Source organism: Mauremys reevesii, linkage group 6 (assembly GCF_016161935.1).
Source record: "Mauremys reevesii isolate NIE-2019 linkage group 6, ASM1616193v1, whole genome shotgun sequence".
In the NCBI taxonomy this organism is placed as follows: Eukaryota; Metazoa; Chordata; order Testudines; family Geoemydidae; genus Mauremys; species Mauremys reevesii.
In genome coordinates this window covers 96808924-96834952 of record NC_052628.1, presented here as the reverse complement: position 1 = coordinate 96834952, position 26029 = coordinate 96808924, and the positions used below count along the sequence as shown (strand labels likewise).

Sequence of the window (26029 nt, the reverse complement as noted above, 5' to 3'; positions counted from 1 at the left end):
ACCATTGATAACCATTCTCTGAGTATGGTTTTCGAAATAGTTGTGCACCTACCTTATAGTAGGTGCATCTAGGCTATAATTCTCTAGTTTGCATATGAAAAGGTCATGTGAGACAATATTAAAAGCCTTACTAAAGTTGAGTGTATCACATCTACTGATTCCCCCTTATTCACAAAGCTTGTTACCCTGTCAGAGAAGGATATTAAATTGTGTCAAATCAACCTATTCTTGATAAATCCATGTTTGCTTTACTTGTCACCTTATTATTTTCTAGGTGCTTGCAAATTGATTGTTTGACTATTTGCTCTATTATTTTTCTGAGCACTGAAGTCAAATTGACTAATCTATAATTCCCTTAGTTGTCCTTATTCCCCTTTTTATAGACCATGTCTACACTACCATTTATGTTGCCGCTTGTGGAGATGGTTTTATTATGTTGCTACACAAGCCATTTTACAGCAGTATAGCTGCATTGGTACAGCTTTGCCTCTGTAAGCTCATTAGTGTATACATGGCCATAGATAGGTACTATATTTGCCTTTTTTTCAGTCTGCTGGGACCTCCCCTGTGCTCCACAAGTTCTCAAAGACAATTGCTAATGGCTCAGAGTTCTCTTCAGACAGGTCCTTTAGTATTCTAGGATGTTTCATCAGGCTCTGCTGACTTGAAGACATCTAACTTGTCTAAGTAATTCTTAACTTATTTGTTCCATATTTTAGACTCAGATCCTATCCCATTTATGTTCGCTATGTCAGTTGTCTGGGAGTGGGAGTATGTTGGGGTCACCTTGTGGTAATCTTTAAGGCTGTTAAAAGTCAACATATGAATGGCAGCTCACACAGACATAACTGGGAGTGATTTACATGCTGGAGGCTGTTTGTGAGCAGTCCATTTGGAAGCTACAGAAGCAGGGAATTATAAAGGGAACCCCAGGTTACAGGGCTGGGGTGACACAGCTACTTATTAGTCTGGATATGTCACATCTAGTTTGCTTTTGTGCTCTTAGTAGTGTCACTTTAAAAAACGGCCAACTCTCCCGAACGCTTTTTTCCCTTAGACTTGCTTCCTATGGGATCTTATCTCACATTTCTCTGAGTTTGGTAAAGTCAGCCATCTTGAAGTCAATTGTCTTTTTTATGTTGTTTTCCCTTCGACCATTCCTTAGAATCATGAACTCTGTCATTTCATGATCAATTTCACACAAGCTGCCTTCCACCTTCAAATTCTCAGCCAGTTCCTCCCTATTTGTCATAATGAAATCTAGAACAGCCTCTCCCTTAGTTGCTTTCACCACCTTCTGTAATAAAAAGGTGTCTCCAATGCATTCCAAGAACTTGTTGGATTATCTGTGCCCTGCTGTATTATTTTTCCAACGGATGTCTGAAGTCCCTCTATTACCACCAAGTCCTGTGCTTTAGATGACTTTTAGTAAATTGTTTAAAAAAAAGCCTCATCCACCTCTTCTTCCTGGCTAGGTGGTCTATAGTTTACCCCAGGGGTCGGCAACCTTTCAGAAGCGGTGTGCCGAGTCTTCATTTATTCACTCTAATTTAAGGTTTTGAGTGCCAGTAATACATTTTAACATTTTTAGAAGGTGTCTTTCTGTAAGTCTGTAATATATAGCTAAACTATTGTGGTATGTAAAGTAAATAAGGTTTTAAAAATGTTTAAGAAGCTTCATTTAAAATTAAATTAAAACACAGAGCCCCCCGGTGGCCAGGACCTAGGCAGTGTGAGTGCCACTGACAATCAGCTCGCGTGCCGCCTTTGGCACGCGTGCCATAGGTTGCCTACCCCTGGCATACCCCCTACCATGATATCACCTTTGTTTTTTAACCCCTTTTATCCTGACCCAGAGACTGGCAACAGGTCTGCCTCCCTCTTCTATTTTCACTTCAGTGCAAGTATATACCGGTGCATCTTTGATATAAACGGAAACACCTCCTCCCTTTTTTCCCCTGTCTATCCTTCCTGAACAAACTGTACCCTTCTATACCAAAATTCCAGTCATGTGAATTATCCCACTAAGTCTCTGTGATGCCAACCTGTGATGTCATAATTGTCATTATTCTCTAGTGTTTCTAGTTTTTCCTGTTTATTCCCCAAACTTTTTGCAGTAGTATACAGACATCTAAGATGTTCATTCTCCTTTATGCCTGCTGTGATTACCCATGTTCCCCCCAGATTTCAATCCTTCACCCAGGTCTCCCTGTTCTATTCTTACCTGTAAGCTTTTGTCTCCTGCCCCCATCAAACATAGTTTAAAGTCTATCTCACTAGGTGAGCCAGTCTCTTTCTGAAAATACTCTTTCCCCTTCCTTGATAGGTGGACCCCATCTCTGCTCAGAAGTCCTTCTTGGAACAGCATCCCATGGTCGAAGAAGCCAAAGATGAGTACTTCTCACAAAGGTGGCATTGTGTAAAGTGAGCAAGTTGCCTCTTGTCCTTTAATTTACACTGGAATCTATGTACTGTACCATAAACCGTGACTGACTCCAGCATATAGTGGTGATAGTATGGGGATTTGTTATCTAAATTCCAGGTGGTATGTAACATTCCATTAAATATTTTGTATATCCCTAGCTTTGGCATTATCCTACTTCATGTAACTATTGGTTAATACTGAATTATCTCTTTTATTTTGAAGATAGGTTTGGGTGCCTGCTCTACTAATTTTTGCTGGTTTGATACGATATCTCTCTTACTCTCCACTGGCAACATTTTGAGCTATCCCTTTTTGGCTACTAACTGCCCTCTTCCTGTCCCTCTCTGACAAATCCCTCCCACACCATGTACTTTTCCATCTTCTCAGGTTCTTTACCCTCTGCTACATAATATGGAGTTCCCAGCCTTAAAACGCCTGTCTTTCCAGTCTTTCAAACTGCTGTCCTGTCTTCCTTTTCTTTTTCACTTCCAAACTCTTTACACTGGATCCCTACAACTGTTGCATGAACTTCCCCACCTCCACCTCTCACCTTGATTTGCTCTAATTTGACTTGTATCCTACCCACTCCAAGAAACTGCTCTCACTAAAGTCTCATATGGACTTTCTCAGTCTAAAGGTCAAGGCCTAAACTTCATCCTCATCCTCTGTGACCTTTCTGCTGCCTTTGATACTGTTGCTCACTTCTGTGTCCTTGACATGCAGTCTGCCCTTTGATTTTGTGACACAGTTCTCCCTTGGCTCTCCTCCTGCCTCTCTACCCATTCTTTTGGCAGCTCCTTGTCTCCACTAACCTCTCTAATGAAATCCTACAGGACATTTGTTTTCAGTCCCCACCTCTTCTTTCGCTACAATTCATTCATGGGAGATCTTTCCCTCTACTCTGATGACTCTCAAATATACCTTATGCTTGGGACCCATTCCTATGCTTCAATCTCACATCTGTTCCCCTCAGGCATCTTAACTTAGATAGACCATCATCATCTACAGATCAGAATGAATATAACTGAGCTCATCATAATCTCTCCCATTAATTCAGTTTCCATTATAGTTCATCGCACCACCTGCCTCCCTGTCACTCAGTCCCATAACCAAAGGTTTATTTTTGACTGCTCCCTTTCTTCCTTTCCTCACATTCAGGCTTAAACATGTTATCTTGCTTCTTCCTACACAACTTTGCAAAAATCTGTTTGTTCCATTCAGACACCACCACTAACTCCTGTATTTATTATATCCTTCCTCAGTCACTGCAGTCTTTTTCTCTCAGCTCTTTGTGGTATTAAGCTCACCCCATCATCTCCATTCTATCCAAAATGCTGTTGCCAAAATCAGATCTTTCACCCATTTATTTGACCATGTCATCCCACTTTGAGTCACTTGAATGGTTCCCCATTGTGCTGCACGTCAAATTCAAATGTCTTCTCCTTGTTTTCAAACCCCTATATTGCACTGCCCCTTCCTACATTGTTGATTTGGTCTCCATTCACAAAGAAACCGAGAAAGCTGTTGGGTGAGACCATCCTCTTTGTTTCTAGTCACATCACTGTAAAGAAATAACTTGGAGTAGTGGAGTAAATAATAGATGTGTTCCTTTAGGAAAAGATATTTTCCAGACTTTACAGCTAAGGCTGAAAGAAAACCTTTTATTCTTTGAATTATCTGGCATATCAACTGGGCTTGGATCTTTCCCTTCCCACTAAATATCATTTTTTCCTCCACTGAAAATCAGTTAACCATTCATTTTTTCTGGCTATAACTACAGTATCTTGATCCTTAAAGATAGCAATTTAAACAGGACCATTTCAATGATTTTATTGGTTCTTTTTTCTTCTAACCCTTTTGCTGTCCTTTTTGCTAAATGAATACAGAAACAAACAAACATCAAATACACTTAAAGCAGATAAGCGTTAAAAGTAAAAGTGTCTTCAGGAGAGACTTATTATTATCATGAGTGTACTAGACCTAGGCCAGCCCACCAAACACAGTAGTTGTTCTTCTGTAGGGTGTGCAAGTTTATTGGTTTACTGAGACTTTTGCCCAGGCCTGTTGGTGACTGAGGGAAATACATGGGGCACCATTATAAGATGGGAGTTTAATGAGGTTGACTTTTGTCACTTGATTATGGATATTGTTTTACAGCAGGGGTTCTCAAACTGGGGGTCGGGACCCCTCAGGGAGGTCACGAGGTTATAACATGGAGAGTCGCAAGCTGTCAGCCTCCACCTCAAATCCTGCTTTGCCTCCATCATTTATAATAGTGTTAAATATAAGTGTTTTTAATGTATAAGCGGGGGTCACACTCGGAGGCTTGCTATATGAAAGGGGTCACCAGTACAAAAGTCTGAGAACCCCTGTCTTATAGTTTTGTACACAGGTTAGAGGGTATGTATTTTAGAAATTTCAGATTAAAAGCAGTAAAAACACGTTTGAAAGCTATTGAACTCTTTGGGTGAAATCCTGGCTCTGCTGAAGTCAATGGGAGTTTAGGCATTGACTTCGGTGGGCCCACTGAATTATACTACAATATCACAATTATACAAATATAAGAATTGACCTTAGTCGGTGCTATAAGTAGGCACAAAAAGTGTAATAAAGCTTTAGAGTGCAATCTCTTCAGGTCTTACATGAGAGGCAATGAAAATATGACTCCCCTCCTTCCCCCTTTCTCATGTCACTGAAGAATTTCATAACTAAGATATTTGGGCACAAAGATGTAGCTCAGACTATGGCAGGTTCCTTCTCTTTCCACACACTAAAATCCACCTGAGGCTCAGAAAAAAATTGTTCTGAAATTAAAGAAAAAAAAGAAAACATTCAGGGAGGTCTCACAGCCCAATATCATATGCTAGGCTATTATGATCTTATTGGGCATATGGTAGGACACATTTTCCTGTTAATCAAGGCCCTATGTATTATTGAAGCCCACTTTGTCCTTCCACTGGATGGAGGAGTGCAGGAGGCGCAATCATTCGGAAGGGCATCCATACCCACATTTTGTCATGGAGAGGCTTCCATGACAGTCCTGAGTAGTCTGATGTAGAAAAAAACAAAGGGAGAGGGCTATTGGTTGCTCTATTACATGGATCCAGTAATCAAAACCCTTTACAGGTATAGAAGTGCCTCCTATTTGGTTGTATAGGGAGATGCTCCTATACGTTGGAATGTAGTGCTTTCCCTAGGCTGAAATAATACCCGCATAGTCTGTGCTACAGCCCATCACTTGCAGGTGAATAGAGGTGATGGATTCTATCTTTCCCCACCCTCCTGCAGAGTTCCCCATATACAATTCAATTATTCAGGCATTGTGTGGTGATAAATGATGAATTTCATTCCCACTGAAGGAGCAGATTCTTATGGAAAGATAAACTGTTTGACAGTCATTACACACCATTCCCCTGCTTATAATCACATGTGGACTTGCATTCTAAAAAGTATATTGACAGTCTGGTAGCCTGAGGATTGTCCCAATCTCTGTTTTAAAAAAAAACAAAATTGGTCACCACGAATCATTATTCTGTTTTTATTTATAAAAACAGCAGCAAAAAAGGGTGCTCATACATTTGCTGAGAAAATTAGTCCAAATGCAGAGATGTGCAAGCAGACATAATTTTCTTATAAAAGAAGATATGTTCTATCCCTTTGGGTTTTGTTCAACCACACTGTACCTACCCAAGCACCTTGTGAGATTTATGCTGCCTATTTTCCTCAGCTAATTTCAACTACTGTTTCAATATCACTTCTGGAGTCCAACAAACTCTCAGCACAATGAAATAACTATCTCATCCAGAATATCATGGATTAAGTACTGTCTTAAGGGTTTTGCATTGATAACCAATCTATGTCTGTTTTTTTTCCCCCTTAAAGTCTCATTGGAGGTATCTCAGTGCACTTTCACCCTTCCACTAGTGGTAAGAGTGCTGTCGTAAACAGGTTTCTGCCATAGTGTCTAATTCTTAGGGCAGGTCTTCTTGACCTGGCAACACCAGCAGGGCACTGGTTATTAACACCTTGCGCTCCACTAGTGCTGTTACTGAAGTTGCCCCTGATGATGTTGCAGTGATTTAGGAAAGGTAAGAACTGTTTCAGGGGAAAAAAGTCTAGCATAGACAAGGCCCATCATCTAACCACTGTTGTGTTGAATTATTAGAGGCTTGTATGGAAGCAGTGCCTCATTGTCCACTATAAAATATTCTTGTAACCTTCCCCCCGACCATATTTTCTCTTGTCTCTCCTTTGTGCCTGGTATGATTACCCATGTTACCCTCCCGCCCAGATTCCAACCCTCCCTGTTCTAGTCTTAGCTGTTGGCCTTTGTCTCCTGTCCCCATCAAACCTAGTTTAAAGCCTGCCTCACTAGGTTAGCTAGTCTGTTTCCGAAAATACTCTTCTCCTTCCTTGATGGGTGGAAGCCATCTCTGCTCAGCAGTCCTTCTTTAATTGTCACTTAACTACTCAGAATTCTTTAGCAGTTGTTAAGTTGTACAGCTGGTAAAACTGAATCCTTTAAAACTTTAAGCTTGGAATTTAATGATTGAATAATTTATTACAATACAGTTATTTTTTTGTAATAATATCTGTGGATTAAAGGTCCCAAAGCATCTTTCCATATGGATTTATCTACACTGGCATTTTTCTTAAAAATCTCCAACAGGCTGGTATATATTAGAGCTCTCACATTCACTGCCATAGATGCAGCTGTGCTGGTGGGAGATTTTATGAAAAATACAGCCTGATTTTCTTATGCTAAAGTAGGTGAAGTGCAAGTTCTCAAATTGCTGATCCCTCATTGGAGCTATTTATGGCTTCAATCCATTGACCTCAATAGAAGTTGCAGCAGACCCTAACTTTGTTATCTTTATCTAAGAAAAGGCCTGGAAGCTAACTTAAAAAAAAATAAAAAAGCAAAAAAGAAATTCGAGCTGCCCACATTTCTTGATTCCTCAAAACAGGGGTGGGGGCCCAAGTGGTGATTTTTGCTGGCATTAGAGACAGTCTCTGGAGGTACAGGCCAAGGCATTTAAATAAATATGCTTTTTTTGGGACTAAGTCTGTGATTATAGACCTCAAGTGGATTAACAATAACAATTTTAATCTAACTACTGTGAGAAATAAGAAGACTAGTATACTGTAGAATCAATGCTGCTGAAAGCAATTGCCAATGATTCACGCATGGTTAAATATGGGATAGAAAAAATATCCCAATGTTCTTTCTTGGTTACAACTCACCAATTATGGACATGTTGTGAAGTTCATTATTAGAGATCCCCAGCTTTAATAAGTTCATTTTGAGGCCAAGTGCATCTTATTTGCAGCTACGCCTATTAAAACCTATAAGAATAATTTCATAAAGGAAAACTATATTTGAAGCTAACATAAAAGAATTGTTTGTTACCATAGTATCAAATAAACTTCCTACTATCACTGAATACTCTATTTTCTCTAAAGAATTGAATCCTTTTCAATTACTGGATGGGATGTGAAAGTAGTAAACAAGGTTATAAATCTCTGGAATTCACTTCATGGTAATAGTGCATTAAACAGACAACTGGTATCCTCCACATTAAAGTAGAACTACTATGACCCACCACTTTATAATTATGTGAAGATGATTAACACAACAGGAGAAGGAAATTGACTACTCAGTACAAGTACCACTCTGTGTCTTAGCTAATTGCACATATCCTAGGTTATCTGAGTTAGACAGATCTCCCATTGTGCTTGCAATTGACAGCAATACATTAAAAATGATAATAATTGACAAAGCAAAATTGGTGTTGAAAGACATAAAGACTCTCAGAGGATTATTTGAATTGTGTGAGGTTTTATTTTATTTATTTTAGTTTAAACATCACCATAGCAATCAAAATGGGGGAAAAAACAAAACCCATAACATTTAACTGAAGTTTTATATATTAATGTCTCTTGGGCACCAATTGAGCTAACCCTCGGTTGTGGGCAAATGCAAAAGTAAAGCAATTTAATCCTGAACTCTCAATATATTTATATCAGTTTCTTCTGAACACCTAACAAAACTTTAAACTTTGTGGTGAGATGATCACTCATGACGAGAAATATACAATTGATGAGAATGTATATTTATTCCGCTGATACAAAGTCAGTCCCCTACAGTCAGGTCTTTCTGCAACAGTACTAATCCTTTTTTTCACTAATTAAAAAGGCTTTAAGTAGTGATGCACCCATTTCAATAAACACCCTAGTGCTTAGTATACTGTTCAATGGTGCAAATTTAGGCCCTTGCTGCCACAGGACTCCTTCAATTGCAAAGGTTGCAGGAACCTAATGCTGTCACTTAAATCTCTTATCCACATCAAATTTAAGCACAACTTGTAACAGCTATTAGGTACATTGGTTAGTCAAAGTTGATACAGGAAAAGTAAATAAAAACACGTATATGAAGGTTTGTTTTGTGGCATTTGCAGATTGTCTCCTTCCTCATTGCTTTTATGGGTAATTGCTAATTTGGCAACAAAAATCCCACTAGGTTAGCTACATGTCTTTTGTGGAATGTTGGCAAGAAGTGTGGTCGATGTAAACAAACAGAACCAATAACACTTTTCTACCTACAGAGCATTCCAGTCATCACACTACCAGGGAAGCTAGGAAAATGCCAAAAACATGTAACAAATAATTTAGGCCTACTGAATGTATTCACTTTATTCTGTAGATTCTACTCTATCTCTGACTATGTATACTATATTATATGTCATTGGCTAGTCAAAGCAGTAGGTTAGGACCTTTTTAAAAATAGATTTTCAAAAACAAAATACTATTTTAACACTGCTTACCTCTCCAATATAGTGAGTTTTTATAGTTAGTTTCATGGGTTTTGTCTAAACCTATTTTATGGAAGAGTTCTTAGATTTGTTTTCTCTTCAGTGTTGTTTCATTATGTGTGGTCAAAAAATTGCTTGGATAACCCGTCAGAACCTGATCCTACAGTACAAACTCAGTAAAAACTCTCTCTGATTTTAAATGAAATTTTGTCTTCCTGAGGAATGGAAGATCATGCCTTTGTTGGGATATACAAATTTTGCCATCACTAGTATAAGAACGTTGAATTATTAAATGTTAGCTATCTGGTGCAATAACGTTAATAAACTATTAATTGACAAAGCAACTTTATAATTGTTTTTTGTCTTTTCAGATTATAAGCTTTTCATGAAAGTGACTGCCTGATTCCCCCTTCTTCTGTTTGAACAGCACTTAATACAAAGAGACCTTTAGGTAATAATATCTTAACTGTTACATGAATAGTATTAAAGAATTTTTCAGAGAGCAAATGCTATAATGAAGCCTGCAAAAGTAAGTTCCTCTATAACCTCATGTTTTTACTTACAAATATCAGTTTCTCCCTTTCATCTGAATCTTTCAGACCAAAATTCTGGGTTTTGTTGTTGGATTCCCCCACTGTTTATTTAGAAAAAAAAAATTAGGCTTTTTTTTTTAAAACATTTAAAGTTATTTTCATTTCAGGCCAAATGCAATGATTTGTTCAGCCCAAAGCAATTTTTTGAGTTTCATTTCGCAGAACATTTTCAAAAAAATTTAATTTCTAATTGACCCAAAAGTGGTTTTTAATTTTTTTTCTTTTTTGGAGTGGCCAGTGAATAATAAATCTGCTCTAGTCACTAGACTGGAAGAAAGTGCAGAAAGACTTAAAGTGGGCAGTGGAAGTGTGGATACTTATTTGAAATAAGATGTGACAGTAGGGTTGGGACAAATATTCTGCATATATACCTTCAAAAGGTCTCTTCTACATGGTAAAAGTGGGGCAGGAAAAAAACAGGAACCAAACTTGTTTTTTCAAAGTAATTAGTACAATCCTGAATGGATTTTGGAAAACACACACACCGTATTTCCTCTGCAGGTTACATTTGTGAGTGATAATACCATACAGAAAGATCAAAACAACCTACAAATATTAATTGGGGGACTCTACACCTGCTTATGCTTCTTCATGATGGATCTTTGGTTTTCTAGGTATTTTTAAATTGTTTTGTTTAATTCTCTCATTAAAATATGTACTTTAAAACAGATTTTATAGTTTAAAAAAATGTAATCTATTGACATGTAACAAAATGCAGCTGTTCTACATTTTGACCATTTGTCATACATTCAAATTGCTTGTGTCACATGCTGGCAGATTTGAAGGTTGAGAGGTATAATAGCAGGCTTTAGTGAAATGGCAGCCATCTTCCCTGAGGGCAGCCTATGACTTAAGTTCCATTAGAAATTATGTGAAACAGTGACCATTACCCCCCCCCCCCCCACACACACACCTCACACACACTAGTGAACAGTGGCCATCTTAACTAAGGATATGAGCAGCTGGATAGCTTCAGTCTTGTGGTAAGTTATTGGACATGGTGGCCATTTTGAGAATGGAAAAAAGTGTTAACACTTTTGCTTAATTACATTCGTGTTTATTTAAATGTACATTTAGAGTTTACTGGCAATGAATTTTACTGTATGGAAAGTTTGAAGGACAATGCTCTTGCCATTTGTTACCAAAGGGTATCTGAAACCAAGTAAGTATTTCTTGAAGTTCTAATGTTAAAATTAATTATTAGTCCAAGACTCAGTAATAGATTTGATTAAAAACTCCCCAGAAAACTAAACTCAATTTTTACTCACAAATTATGTGCTGTCATTTTTTATGTATTATTCATAAAAAAGAAAACAAACAAAAAAATAAAAACAGAAAAATCCCAAAAGGATTGAATCCCTGCTTTAAGTGAAAACCTGAACACAGCTGTAATACTAATAGAATGGCACTGTTGTGCCTCTCTCCCTCACACACACAGAGATTGTACATACATCCACATATGCATTTTTGTGGAGAGAGGTAATATTGGTTTGTGGGACAAGCTCCTGTTTTAGGAATACATACTTTTAAAAATATAGCATATATATAATTTGTGCTTTTTGAACCCTCTTTCTATTGTCAGTAATCAAACTCAGACATAAACCATAGTATTTCATAGAAATTGTTTTGTAATATTTTCAACAATCCCTTTATTTTCCCCCCACTTTTTTTTTTAACTGGCTACCAATTTGTTTTCCATGAAATTACTCTCCAGACTCTTCAAATGTATTTCTTTCAGAGCTGTTCTCTTGGAGCAGTAATTTAGTTCTGAAAGCAGCATTCATCTGATTTTGTCTCTGCAATCATTGTTCCAGATGAGCGTATTCCCAAGGACAAATTTAAAAGCACTAATGCAGTTTTATCTGTTTGAAGTGGCCTCTGTTATCAACATTCACTGAGCAAGAGGGCCCAAGCTCTAGTGTTATTCAGTAAGTACCACCAAGTTTTTATTCAGCTCTCACAAGAGCATTGCACTCTTGACTCTCAGCAACATCATGGAAGATGCTTCTGAGCATGAAAAAAGAAATAAAGAAAGATAGAAAGAAATGGCTCCAGTTTGAGGCCAGAAAACAACAATGTAGTTTATTTCCATGCAACTTTATCTAGATAGTGCTAGCAAGAGATCACAGAAGAAGACCTCTTAGAGTTATTCTTAGAGTCCCACAAAATAGCCTTCAAGCTCTTGCAGGGCTTTCTTGGTTTGTCAATGTGCATTAGTGCAAAATGGAGAGGATCAGGAAACAGTGATGGATGTTACCAGTGTCTGGGGAAGAGGTGCTGGATGGAGCCAAAATCCTAAATCGGGTTTGATGTAATCCAGATACACGCTGTGGCTGCTACATAACTTTAAATGAAAAGGAAAAGTTGGAACAGTCACTGATGCATGCTATGAGGTTACTGGACTCCCCTGTTGTCACCATTAAGATATGGACCTTCAGTGTAGAGAAATTGGTAAAGGAAGTAAGAGGTGTCAGATGACTCTCTTGAGCCACTCCTCCCCCCAAGCACTAGTTAGTCTGATATATTGGCTGCAGTTTTTTTTATTATCCTCATTTCAGTTTGCCAGTTCCCTATATTTCACTGTTCTGTTTTCCTTATTTATAATCTGTTTCCTTTTGAATTCACTCAATCCTCTTCCTTCAGTGGATGTTTCTGGTTATTTGTTTCATATGTTTTTTCACTCTGGGCTCAATCATGCCTTGGAGGCATAGTCTTGAATTGGGGGGTGGGACACTGCCTCAGCAGGAGCTCTGGGAAGCATTATGCCTCAGGCAGACACAATGCCCCTTGGAGCACCCCATTGGGGTTCAGTGAGTGTGTGCTGAAGTTGGGAGGGAGGAATAGGATCAGGTAGTAGGTTCGTTTTCATCCTTAATGCTAGACTGCTTCTCTGCTTTTATCCAGCAGCAGGACTGGGGAACACTCCTCTAGCCCGAGTGTTGCTATGGAGGGAAAATGAGACAAATTTACAAAGGAATGGGCCTACTGGCTGTTGCATGAGAAGAGGGGTTGCAGGTGGATGAGCTATCTACAAAGGCACCAGGGAGGGAATGTACTCTAGTCACACAGTGGAGCTATAACAGAAAAGAGAGACCCTGGGTTATGGTGGCGGTTGAAAGTCCTTGATCTCCTGTTTGGGGGAGTGAGGGGAGTATGGGCTAGCCCAAATCTTCTCTGAAGTTCACATGAATTATGGAGGCTTTGAGGATGACATGGAAACACTGCTGTATAGATTCTTCTATCCAAAGATCACAAAATAGTTCACAAGCATGAATTAATGTAGCTTCACTACACTCTTATTAGGTAAATGTAATATGTACTGTAATGTACATAAAATGTAATATGTACCATTTTACACTGAAGTACAGAAGTGAAGCGACTTTCCTGCTGTCAAATAGCTTATCCTGATGTCATGTGGTCCTGCTTTGAGCAGGGGGGTGGACTAGATGACCTCCTGAGGTCTCTTCCAACCCTAATCTTCTAGGATTCTATGAAAAGAATGGCAGACCTGGAATTGGAACCCAGGACTTCTAAATCTCAATCCCTCTAGTCTAGCCACCTTGGTGCACTCTCTCATGAAGCTATACTTTACCAAGCTTTTTTATATAGCATATAATGGAAAATAATTTAGGAAAATAAAATAATTTTTGATTACCTACAGTGCTAGCATAAAAAAAGTGTTGAAAGTGAATAGTTTAAAGCGCCAAAAATTTGATTTAAAAAAGAACTAATAGTTACTTTAAATCCAGTTCAGTGTTTTGCTTATGCATCTCCAGCCAGGTTCAGGGACATTAGTGAATATTGCTAATAGCTAGATACTCTTTAAAAAAGAAGATAAATAATCTTCAAGTGCAGAAACGGGAGATCAGTTCAATTGTTAAACAATCACAGAACAGTATTCCTGGACTGCAGCAGTATCAGGTCTTCCTCTTCAGCAATTAAAGACAATTCAGAATTAGGATGTTTAATTATTTGGAAAGATTCTTTGTACTTCCTTTCTCTAATAGAAGAAAAGTATGGGCATATGTCATTATCTAGTCAAATTATGATTTATTGGGATCACTTTTGTATTTAACTAGTCACATTCATAATCCACTTATAAAAATAAAGCTGTTGCTAGAGCAGGTTTAGGAGTTTTGGGCCAGGAGCGGGTTTATCAATCCAAGAGACTCCCATCCCATCTTGTAAATTAGTGGTTATTTTGTCTTTTCTTGTGCAGTTGTCTAACTTTTTTAGCAGAACTGAGTGAAAATTGGTGAATTTTGTATGACAGCCTAATCTACACCAGAAAATTTTACCAGCATGGTTGCGTCAGTTAGGAGTTTACAAAAATCATCCCCTAACTGATATAGCAATGCTTGCAAATGCCCTAGTGTAGATCCAACTATACTGGCAAAAAGTCCTTTTGCTGGCATAGCTTATTCTGTTTGGGAAGTGGCTTAAACTGTATCAGCAAAATAATTTTTTTTGCTGGTATAGGCTGTGTCCCCAAAGCTTCGGTTTCTGGGATAAGGTAGGGCTACCTTAGCCATTAGGTAAAACTGATATACGTGTAGCCATTTTATTGTTTAAACTCTTTTCTCTCTGATTGCTATGTTTCTATTAATAAATAAATAATTTTGTTTTGAAGTAGCTGGTCTGAGTCAAAGCATTTACCCCCTAGCCCAGGGGTTCCCAAACTTGGTTCGCGGCTTGTCGACCGCTTCCCGCAGCTTCCATTGGCTGGGAACGGCGAACCGCAGCTACTGGGAACTGCGAGAGCCCGTGCCTATGGACGCTCAGGTAAACAAAGCGTCTTCCGGCCCACTGGGGCTTACCCCGAACAAGCCACGAACCAAGTTTGGGAACTCCTGTCCTAGTCACAGCTCCTGAAGGCAGGTTTCTTGCAGGGTCCAAACCCAGTTGGACATGCTGAGGAAACACAGTTAGTAAACTGGGGTTCTGCAGCCTGGTGAACTGGTCAAAGAGTGGGTGGTACTGTGGGAGTCCTTTCAGAGACGAGTGGGACTGGAAGGCCTGTCATTTGAAAGGGTGCTCTCAGGAAAGACGTAATAAAGGTGAAAGGTGCAGCTAATCCTGTAACGGTGACAGAAACACATGAAAATATCAGTACATGAGCTCAAAGCAGAAAACCATCCCTTTTCTCCTTGCTTATAGCAATAAATGACGTTTGCTGGGGACAGACTATAAAATGTAGGACGATGCATAAATTAAATACTCCTTTCCAAGTTGTGTATTTTATTATTTTTTCCATTCTTCCACTTTTTATCCCCTGCTTTTCCACTCATAGATTTTAAGACCAGAAGGGACCAATGTGATTATCTAGTCTGACCTCCTGTATAACGCAGGGCATAGATCTTCCCTGAATTAATTCCTGTTTGAACTAGAGCATGTCTTTTAGAAAACGTCCAATCTTGATTTTAAAATTTCCTTCTATCTCCAACTCATTCTGTTCATCAGCATTCTTCTATTTTCCCATTTCTCTTTGCTATTTATTTTCTATTCCACCCCATTCTTCCTTTGAAAAACAGCTTCTCCTTTTATGTCATTCTCTTTCCTGCTCATTCTTTATTTTGTGCTGTACAGCTGGTTGTTCTCTTCCAATTTAAATTGTCCCTCTTGCTCCACTTCTTCTGTTCTCTCTGTCCCCTTGGATTCCTCTTCAGTGCATTCATCTCTCCATAGTCCTTTCTTGTCCATTCCATCCCACCTCTTCCCATCTATTTTCCCTCTCTTGAGGGCAAAACCCCTTTCTTCCACATCCTCTGACATTCCCTCTGATATGGTATCTCCTTTCCTTAATCTTTCCAAATTTATCCTTCTTATAGTGGTATTCAAAATGGGCAGGGCTCAGTGCATAATGAAATTATGTGGCCATGCAAATACCCCCCTAAATTAACTTCTTGCCCAAATGAAGCTAATCTACTTTATAATTCCACAGAAATAGCCATTTTCTGCCATCTTCTGCCATCTTCCAAATCCTCGGTTTCTCTGCCTTCCATTTTGCCTTCTTCCTGTCTTTGTGTTTTTCTGTGTTCTCTCCACAAGGGGCAGCTCAATGGGTTTCTTCAACTTCTCTTACAAGCAGGAGGCAGCAAGAGAGAGATGTTAGTGGTTCAAGGCTGGGCATGGATGCTTGACTTGTCCCATTAAGTCTTCTCAGATGTAGGGAAGTACAAAACATGAAAGCAATTACTTAGGATGTGAAGGGAGGCTTGCGAGAGGAAGAGGAGGCTGCCTTCTAAGCTGATTGAGAGCAGATTTCCACCAGCAGGATTTAGCAGCAAATATGCCATCAGCCTCCTTTTTCTTTGCAGTTCCCAAATGTGCTGTTAGGTGGTACTCAAATTCAGCAGGAGTGGAGCCCTTTTCCCACTATGCCTAGGAACTGTGCAAAAGGAGAAGGAGCTGTCATGCAGAAGTAGACACATATTACTGCACAGCCAAAGAGACTGGATACTGTCTCCTCCTTTTCCCCTAAGAGTGCTTCAGCATCTTTTGTTTCTCAGGCTGCTCCCTGCACACCTAACCAGCCACACAGTCCAAAATGGCTCCTCCCTGGGGATTTCCTAACCCTCACAGAAGTGATGTTGCTTTTGGTACAAAGCAAATAACATGCATTAGTTACATATTTGCACTTAGTGGTGCATTTTTTAAATTATTTCAGTAGGTCAGTGGATGATGACATAATCTGGTAACTGCTACTCAATTCATTGTAACTTATACACAAATCCATAGTTTAGTTCTAACATGCTGCTTAGAACCAGGGGTCTTTGATCATTGGTCTAGAGAGTCAGTTTTAATTGAGCTTTTTCTCTAATCTAAGAAGGCTCTCCATAAATCATTTGTTTTTCACCATCACTTCCCTTTCAGTTTATTCCTTACACAGGCGTCATGGGTTTGCCAAACTCCTTTTAGTGGCTTGTGCAATCAGATTTCAGGAAATCATTTAATGAGGGAGAAAAGATGCTCAGTTCCTCTTTTTAAGAGGAACCTAGAGTTGATCTTACAAAGTTAGACCCAAATTGATGGGCCTGTATTGTTAGGTCTGTAATCTTTGAGAGATCTTTACGATGTACTGTATATGCTGTACCTCAGCTCTCATAGCTTGATGATCTGTAGTATCTCACTGGATAGTATATGAAGGAGACTCCGGTGCCAGCAATCTGTACTCATAAACTTTGAAGTGTATGGGTATCATCAAGATGACAGGCTACTTTTTCATGACATAGTGGGATGACCCCCTTACTTATTTCTTTGTCATTTTTACTCTGTAACCTGCAGGTAAGACGGTTTCTCTGCTAAACATGAGGAAATCCCTCTCCTGTCTATCTTTTATCTATACTTAATAGTATATTTAAAAAAGGAAATTGGTGTTCTTCCGCCCTTGTCCTGCCTGAAATTTGTGTGTGGCGTGCTGCTAGATTCAACCAGGCAAGATACTGTTCCAACAGGATCTCAATATTTCTGCTCACTGGGTTTCTATTCCCTGTTGCACTGCTGCTTGCTAATTTTCTGGCTCCCTGTGTCTGACATCTATAAACTTACATGACACACAAAACAAGGAAGCTAGGCTTTTCCCCTGAACCACCATGGGGAGGGAAACGCATCTGGGCAGGCCAAACTCTATCCACTCCTCTTTAATAATCCAACATACCCCTCAATTAAATAAGCTGTTTTCTCACAAGCATTGTTTATTTAAATTTATTTATAAATTCCCCAGGTATTTTGGTTTGCATAAAGCCTTGGAAATGAATGAAACTCTCCCCCCCCCCCCTCCCCGCCAACAGTGTATGTGTGTGTTTAGGCACCTATATCACTTATAAGATAATATTCAACTGTGACTTGGTCCATTAATTAATATAGAAAGTATTATTTCCCCTTACTTTATATAGTCCCTCTCTTGGGCCCTGATTCTGTAAGGCAATCAGATGGGAAGAGCCCTTCGCCTCCATGAAGCCCCCCTGAGTTCAGAGGGACCCCAGACAGGTACAGGGGTTGGTGCACACTGTGACGTTTCGCTCCATATTGTTTATGAAAATATGCTTATAATATGGATATGACATAACTGAGATATACTTTATGCAAGATGGCTCATGTGCAATATCACTGGAAAAGTTATGATTTACTGAATGTGATTATCCAATTTGTATGCCAATATCATTCCTGTATCTGAAGTCAGAAATATTGACTATGTCTCTGTATTTCAGAGGTGTTACTTTGGGTGTCAGCCCCAACTAGCCCTTCAGGTACAACAATGGAAAAACCAGACAGGGCTAATGGCCCATTAGCATAGACAATGGAATGTGAATGAGCTTAGTCTTCTTGTGGATGCTCCAAACAGCCTGCAAGTAATGACTGCCACAACCCTGCAAAGACATGAGTCCGAGTCACCTGCTACTGGACCCACACTTCAGAATGCCAGTGTTCTTCCACTGGGAGACAAAGGGTTCCCACCATACACAAGAGCTATATAAGGCATGGGAGTGACATCATCGTGGTTCTCCTCTGCCTCCCCACCCAAAGAGACACTGAAAAATACCTGGAAGCAAGAACTGAACCGGGGTGGGGGAAGGGTTGAGTCCAAGCTAGAAGGGCATATAGCTTGTGAGTAACAATACCTGAGGTCTCAAGCCAGAGACCTGTGTAGCTGCCTTTCAAGACTTTCTGTAATCTGCCTGCAACAATATCTAGGGTGAGGAATTACTATTTGTAACCAATTTCTTTAGTGAAACAAGCTTAGTTTGCGTGTTTGGTTTTATTTGCTTAGTAATCTGTTTTGTTCTGTTTGCTACCTTTTTAACCACTCAAAATCCATCTTTTGTAGTTAATAAACTTATTTTTTGTTTATAATATAGCCCATATAACCCAATATAAAATGTGCAATACATAATGGGGAAGGGCGTAAGAGGCTGTGCATGCCTTCCTCCACATTAAGGGAGGAGGCAGATTTCATAATATGCCTTTGGGTTTGCACTCCAAAGGAGGTGGACACCTGAGTGCTGGGGCAAGTCCCTTAAGATGAGCCTTCCCAGAACTGATCTGTGTCTGTTTCGTTCTGTAGTTGGGTGTGGCCCTGCCTGTGTGTTTTGCTGGAGGAGGCTTAATAGCCTGGCTCAGCAAGACAGGTTAAAAGGGTGCCCAAGCTGGCATAACAGGCAGGCTCATTGTTATCTCAGAACATCAGGTGGCATCTTAAAGGGGGGTAACCCGTCACACACACCACAATCCGGAATCAAGGCCCAGGTCATGACACCCTTGTATATTATTTGAGTTGTAAGAACAATGTATCACTGCTTCTTTCTCCACCTCTTTCTCCTCCTCTTTGGTGATATAAGCCCTGCTAATTTCACTAGTCTGAGGCTTCATCCTGCAGGGTGAAGCCAATGGCAAAACTCCTATTGATTTCAACTTGAAAAACCTTCCCAAAAGATTAACTAAGGACAAAATGGGTAACATTTGGAAGAGGTTGGTGCTAGGGGTACTTTATGTTCACTTTTGTGTCCATGTACATCTGTTGTCACACACAGCTGCCGCTTTTAGGCCTGATCAACATTGAGAAGTTATGTTGACATAGCTATGTCAGTCATGTGTTTGAAAAAAAAACAACATACCTCTGAAAAGCATAGTTATGCCAACAAATCCCCCTCCACCCATAGTCACAGCTGCATCAATAGAAGAGAGCTTCTGTTGACATAACTAACCTTGTTTGGGGAAGTGGTGTTTGTACACTCATAGAAAAACTATCTATCTGTCGGTGTAGGTTGCATCTGCATGAGGGGGCTATGGCAGTATAGTCTCCGTAGTGTAGACCTAGCCGTAGCATAGTGCCAACTCTTTCTTTTAATGAAAAGTTTTAGAAAGAGCCTTGTTACTTCCTTCTATCTCTTGTAATATAAACTCTGATGCCATAACTTGTCCAGCCCTGAATATAGCTGCTGTTTCTTTCATTTATGCGCATGATTTGCCAGTTAGATAGTCAGAGTGGCAAGGGAAGTTTACAATGGGTAAATGTAGTAAGACACCAAATTGTCAAGAATCTTAAGCATGTGCCTGTCTTTAAGCATGTTCCAATGAAGGCACTGCAGCTGCTCAAATGCTTAAAATTAAGCACGTACTTAAGTACCTTGCTGAATTAGGGCCGAGGCCCTGTCAGAAGTACAGCACTGTATATAAAATTACTGTTATTCCTTAAAAGGTTCGCTGCCTTCTCTCTGTCTGTCTTTCCTTTTGTTAATTTAAGAAATGGGGTCTATAGGCAGATGAATATTTTTCTGATAGTGTTAAGGACCCAAAAGTCAGAGAAACCTAATCAATGCTTGTTTAAAAAAATTGCCTGAGGGAGAAACCTAAAGGAAAACTATTAAACAAATCTTATTACCTAAAGATTTATGCTTATCCTGCACTAGAGACATTCTTCCTCTGGCCTGAGCAATATCAGAGTGAGTGGGATTTTAAACTGACATCAGGGTGCAGTCAACTGGCTTTGCTGAGCAAAAAGGAGCTTAGCAGAATTGAAAGGCATGTCTCACTTTTAGCTGCAGTCTTATTTCTTCTCTGTCTCACAAACCTGGGTGCCTGCTTTGCAGACCATTGGCCTTTCTCTTTCATTTAAAATTTGATGTGCAGAACCGGAGAATAAACAGCTGGTCCTGATCAGAGCAGGCCGTAGAATCGACAAACCTACATCAGCAAGGCAAAGGCCTGCACATCAGACAGTCTTGGCTAAAGAAGCACGGCATTTTTGTAAAATTACTAGCAGCTCTATCAAGTTGTGTGTAATTTTTCACAAGGAATGGGTTCCAAAAGATATAAAACTCTTGTATTTTATAATGGGGAGGAAAAAAAAACCCTATTCAACTTCCATTAGCAAGTCAGGGAAAAGAAAATGCACACACAGAGAGACATACACTCACAGATACACATGCAAAGAGTCCTTCTAAGACTATAATCATCTTCCCTTCTGAAGAACTGATACTGTGAGTCAGAAACCCATAAAAAGGTCAGCTCTGGGATCTGAATGGAAAAGGAAATGTTTTCATTCACCCTTACAGCAATGGAAATTTATTGTGTATATTTGGACAGGCAGTTCCCATTTTTAACTGGCCTGGTGAGTAAACATGAGAAATTGATTCCATTCAGTTTATTATGCTCCAGTCCTTTGGACAGGGAGCAAAGTCATGGGCTAGGGAAAGTAGTTTAGTGGGCAAAAGGTTAAGGAGAAAATAAAGTTAAGTATCCCCTATGTATCAGAGCCAAACCAAAACTCAGACATATCCAACCAGAAGTAACAGATAACTTACAATGTTTATAGAACTTTTAGTTCAGGAAGGTGCAGCTATAAATCGTGATGTTACCTTACAGCAAAGTAAGGGACCCCAGTTAAATAAACATAAGTCATAAAATGAGAGGCTGCCTTCTCATGCCCCATGCATTTATAGGCAATGCTCCTAAACCTGGGCTTGATTTGTGGAGGCTGGGATTCAGACAAAAAGCTCTTGCTAATAGTAACCTGTATCCTTTTGTAATCCAATTGTCTCATCTCTGGATGACAAGAGTTCTCATCAGAGCCAGCCTCAGGTTGTGGGATGCTGTCCCAAGTAAGGGTGTGTCTTCACTGCAGAGGTAGCCTGGGCTGTTATTTTGGTTTGAGTTTTATCCTCCTACCATCCACACACACAAATCTTGTACTCATTTTTCTATGTGCTTTGAATCCAGACATGCTTACCCAGATAGGTGTATAAGTTAGAGCCTGGGTTTTGGAAAAGAAGATATGGAGGAGACTTAGACTTCCATGTGCTGTGGACATCTGGAAGTGGGAGAATTTTGTAGAGGTGTGAGCCATTAGGGGAAATGAGAGAGATTAAGCAACTGTGACAAAGGTTCAGGATGAGTGTCATTACTGAGTAGGGGTCTGATGGATTTGGATTTAGCAGCCTCAAGACTGTGCTTTGGGGGCAGATTTCTGTCCCCTTCCTGCCTCCAAAACATGTGGCTCTGTGCAGGCACCTAAATCACGTCCTTGCATTTGTCTAGGACTGATCTTACTCTTTAATTTAATTTATTTATTTATGTTTCAATATGCCTGAATTTGTTTCCTCCATGGAAGCTTAGGCTGTTTGTGAATGAAAATCTAGTTTATCACCCTACATAACAGCTGCCAAGTCACAGGCCTCACCAGCAAATATCCCAGAGAACTAGTGAAAAAATTTACATCTGTCTGCATCAAAATGTACAACACCTGATCTTCAGTGCATTTCTAGATATGAGCCAGCTGAGCACTGAAGTAGGTTTCCTTTCAGTGTCACATTATCATCAACCTTTTCTATTTTATTTCTCTCCATTGAGGTTTGTTGCCTGCATCTCCGGTTCAACATCTTAAGAAAGACAAAACAGCAGTGGGATTAAGTGTGTGTATGTATTGAGGGAGGGGGAAAATCCCTAAGAATAATTTGATAAAAGTCATATGGTGATCCTTGAGGGGAGAAAAAACACTTCAGTTGTTGTTGATTGGCACCAGAAACAAACCTTTATTCTGAAAAGGAATTTCTATTGAACTCAGGTGTTTGACAGGCATATTCATTTCCTTCTTGGGGGAAAAATAAATGGATTCCCCAGGAGTTTTATGCGTATCAAACCACTAAGGCAGCCAAAACCATTTGTTTTTCCATTTCTGTTTATATGTCATCACAATGTAAAGTTAGAAACACATTTATATAACAAAAGCGTTTGTAACCTTCAGACGTTCAAAGCAGAGGTCTCTCTCTCTCTCTCTCCTTTTTGTAATGCCAAGTGATCTGTAAAACAGATCCTAACAAATAGCCTGTGGTTCTATATTTTTAGTGCAGTTAGAATTCTGCCTTAGATCTTTGTTTGTAGTCCAGAGATTGCTACTCTCCCCCCAATAAACAGACAAACATGAAAATTAATTTTTAAAAATGTGGTACAGGTAAAGGAGTTAAAATTCTTCTGAAATCACACTAGTTTTCCAGCTATTTTAGCAATTAGATGGTTTTGTAACTTGTTTATGGTTTACATATAAAATGGGGGGTCCTTTGGAACAGAGGAATTGTGTCACGGGGGGGGATACCCACCTTAAAGATACAATATTCTTTCCAAATAAGTAAATCTTATTGTATTGTATTTGTTTTTTCAGCATGACTGTTTAAAAAAAAATCTAGTCCAAAGTGGAGACCATTGCTGCAAACATTGTCTCTGCCTCTTGTTTGGAGCGTCAGACTCTAAAGAATGAGCAAGAGCTTTTTAAATTGCCACAGAAACCTTCTTTAGCAGGAGATTTTCCTCACAGGTTCTTTTGCAGAGAATAACCTACCTGCTTTGTACAAAAGAATACTGCTCTCTAGTGGAATATGGGAAAAAATTCCATGACCTCACTTCTTACCTTCCTGTGCATTTTTGGCTATTTACAGATGAAGGGCACTTTAGCTTTGTCCTGGAGTTGACATGTTATGATATATGGCTACCATTATTGTGATATAATACTGTGAATTGGCTTTGCTCTTGTAATCAAGTAAAAAAAAACACAACTTTTTTTTGTTGTTCAAAATCTCCTCTGTAAATTGAAACCAGTAGGTTTCTGCAGATCCCCTTTTCTGAATGCTGCTGTCTGTATCAAGAAGAAAGAGCCTGGAACTAATAACTGTTTAATTTACACAGGAACTCATAATAATTTAACTTGCATAAGGTTAATTTGGGAGTGATTAATAGCAGCATTTATAGGGCTGGAAATTTTTAATAATGCTTCACTCAGGAATTTATGGCACTAATGTTTCATATCTGTGCTGTGCTTTCATGCTGCGGTCATCACCTCCTTTGGAGTGGCAAAGGTCCACCACAGCTAAGATGGAGTTGTACAAATTGTTCATTCTCTGGCTCAGTGGGTGGGATGCCATGGAAACACACATGCACACACAAAATGTTTCCTCCCTCTAGGTCTAGTTGTAGATCTGGCCTATGTTTGGCTAGACTTGATGCGATCAGGGCTCTTTTGACAGCCTTAATCGCTATCACTACTCACAGTGAGCCTGCGAGCTAGCGAATTGACTCTCTAGCTGTGCTTAAAGTGGGCACATAATACAGGACCATAATGGATGTGGATTGGAATGTGCATTCAAAACAGGCATGCACTGCATTGAGGTAATGCAGTGTTAAACCTAGATCCAGCTGCTCTCTTAAGATTTATTTTCAGTATGGCCTATTCCTTAGGCCATGGAAAGTAACTTTACAAAAGAGAGTTCGTCTGCAATAAAGACCAGTTCTTTTGTGCTCAGAGTGTGTCTGGTTCTTGTTTTGTAAGAGGCAGGGGTGGTCAGACTGGATTAATGCAGAAGCCTTCTGAAATGTAGCTGGCTGAATTGTCACACGCAGAACTTTAATGTTAAACTGTAAGTAGAGCTGTGTGGAAATATTTGTTGACTGGTTTTAAAAAAAAGGAAAAGTGAGCCCATTTTAAGGTAGTAATGGGGAAGTAAGGAAGATGGGCATATGATACTTTTCAGTTATAAGCATCTTTTACCCAAGGATCTGTGGCCAGGTCTACATTAGATACTTTTTCTGGGTACAGTATGTTGATTAAAGGTTAGTGATTATTTTTCTACATTTCTTTACTGGCAAACCCTTGTAGTGTAGATACAGTTATACTGGCATAAAAGTCCTTTTGCCAGTATAACTTATTACACTCAGGGAACCTATATAAATTATACTGGCAAACCCACTTTTTTGTCTAAGCTGGATCTACACTTGGTTTGCCATACAAAAATACTGGTACAACTGTAGTGGCAAACCTTTTCTAGTGTAAGCCTGGCCATACAAACCTTAATGAATTGACCTTCACAACTCCCCACTGAGGCACAGAAATATTATGTCCCTTTTTCACAGATGAGGAAACTGAGACACAGATTTAAGTGATTTGTTAAAATGAGATTCACGTCACAGCTGGGAACAAAACCCAGATTTCCTGCCACTGATGCTCCTGTATTAACTACAGTATCAGCCTTCTTCCCAAGCAATATTTACAGTTAGAGCTGGGTAGGAAAAGGGCTTTCCTCGTAAGAACATTTTTGAAAGTCTGGACATTTTTCCCATCCTGATTTGGGACAAAAGGTCAATGTTGAGCATTTTCACAAACAGTTTGGGCCAATGAAAATGTCTCATTTTGATCATTTAAAATGTTTCAATTTTATTTTGATGTTTTATGTTTTAACCTTTCCCTGCCAATCTAATTAGCTTGAATTTCTAAACAAAAAGTTGTTTTGCATAAAAAAACCTAGAATTTTTAATTAAAAAAATCAAAACATTTCAACAATTTCATTTAAAAAAAAAAAAATCAAGTTGGGAGATTGATTGAAACTGACCCTATTTCACTAACAGTTTCAACAAATCAGAATTTTTCAATGCTTTGTAGAAAAATTCCCAAACAGCTATATTTACAGTCTATTCTTTCATTTCAGCAGGCAATGGAATGTTTCTCTGGGGCTGGGCATGAACGGATATGAACAGAGATTAGAAAGAAACTTTCTGCAATAGCAGAAGACCAGAAATCACCTGTGAAAATTGGTAATGTTGAATAAAACATGCAAAGAGCTATGCCAAGTGCACAGTAATTGTAATGTATTGACTTTTGAGTTTTCTGGTATTGTAAATTTTAGTTGATGCAGAGGAGTCCAATCCACCTGAAGACTAATTATATATGATAGTTAGTACCAGTATAAAGTTGTTCTCCATAATGAAGAGGAATCCATTAATGTTGCACCATCCACACCAGCATTCAACTAAGCATCTGAACTAAAACGTTAAGTTTACTCAGCTAGGTCAAGCATATCCTTGAGGGATGTAGTTAAATCAACCTAACCCTTGGTGCAGACAACGCTAGGATGGTGGAACAATTCTTTCATTAATCTACTTCCCGCATTTTTGGGGAGGTGGATTACCCATGCCAACAGGAGAATCCCTCCCCTTGACATAGGTACTGTCTACACTCAAGTGCTACAGTGGTACAGCTGCAGCACTATAGCTGTGCTGCTGTAGCGTTTCAAGTGTAGACAAACTCTTACACTGTAAGTATTTCAATATACACTGTACACGGATGACTCGGAAGGAATAGCTATTGTTTATTCCTGCAAAAGCTACGCTCAACAGGTATTGCTATTGGAAATGTTTTTCCTGCTAACCTGACAGAA

General features: G+C 39.2%; 1 long non-coding RNA gene across 5 annotated transcripts; it reads left to right on the top strand.

The window, feature by feature from the left end:
• The first annotated feature begins 2102 nt into the window (after positions 1-2102).
• LOC120408143 lies at positions 2103-25445 on the top strand. Of its 5 annotated transcripts, XR_005600445.1 has the most exons (7): positions 2103-2226; positions 2327-2424; positions 9609-9688; positions 11645-11758; positions 17726-17819; positions 18041-18525; positions 25301-25445. It is a non-coding gene; the product is annotated as an uncharacterized LOC120408143 (long non-coding RNA). The 5 variants fall into 5 exon arrangements; XR_005600446.1 differs by lacking the exon at positions 17726-17819; XR_005600448.1 differs by lacking the exons at positions 11645-11758; positions 17726-17819; positions 18041-18525 and adding an exon at positions 10332-10444.
• Positions 25446-26029: the final 584 nt, after the last annotated feature.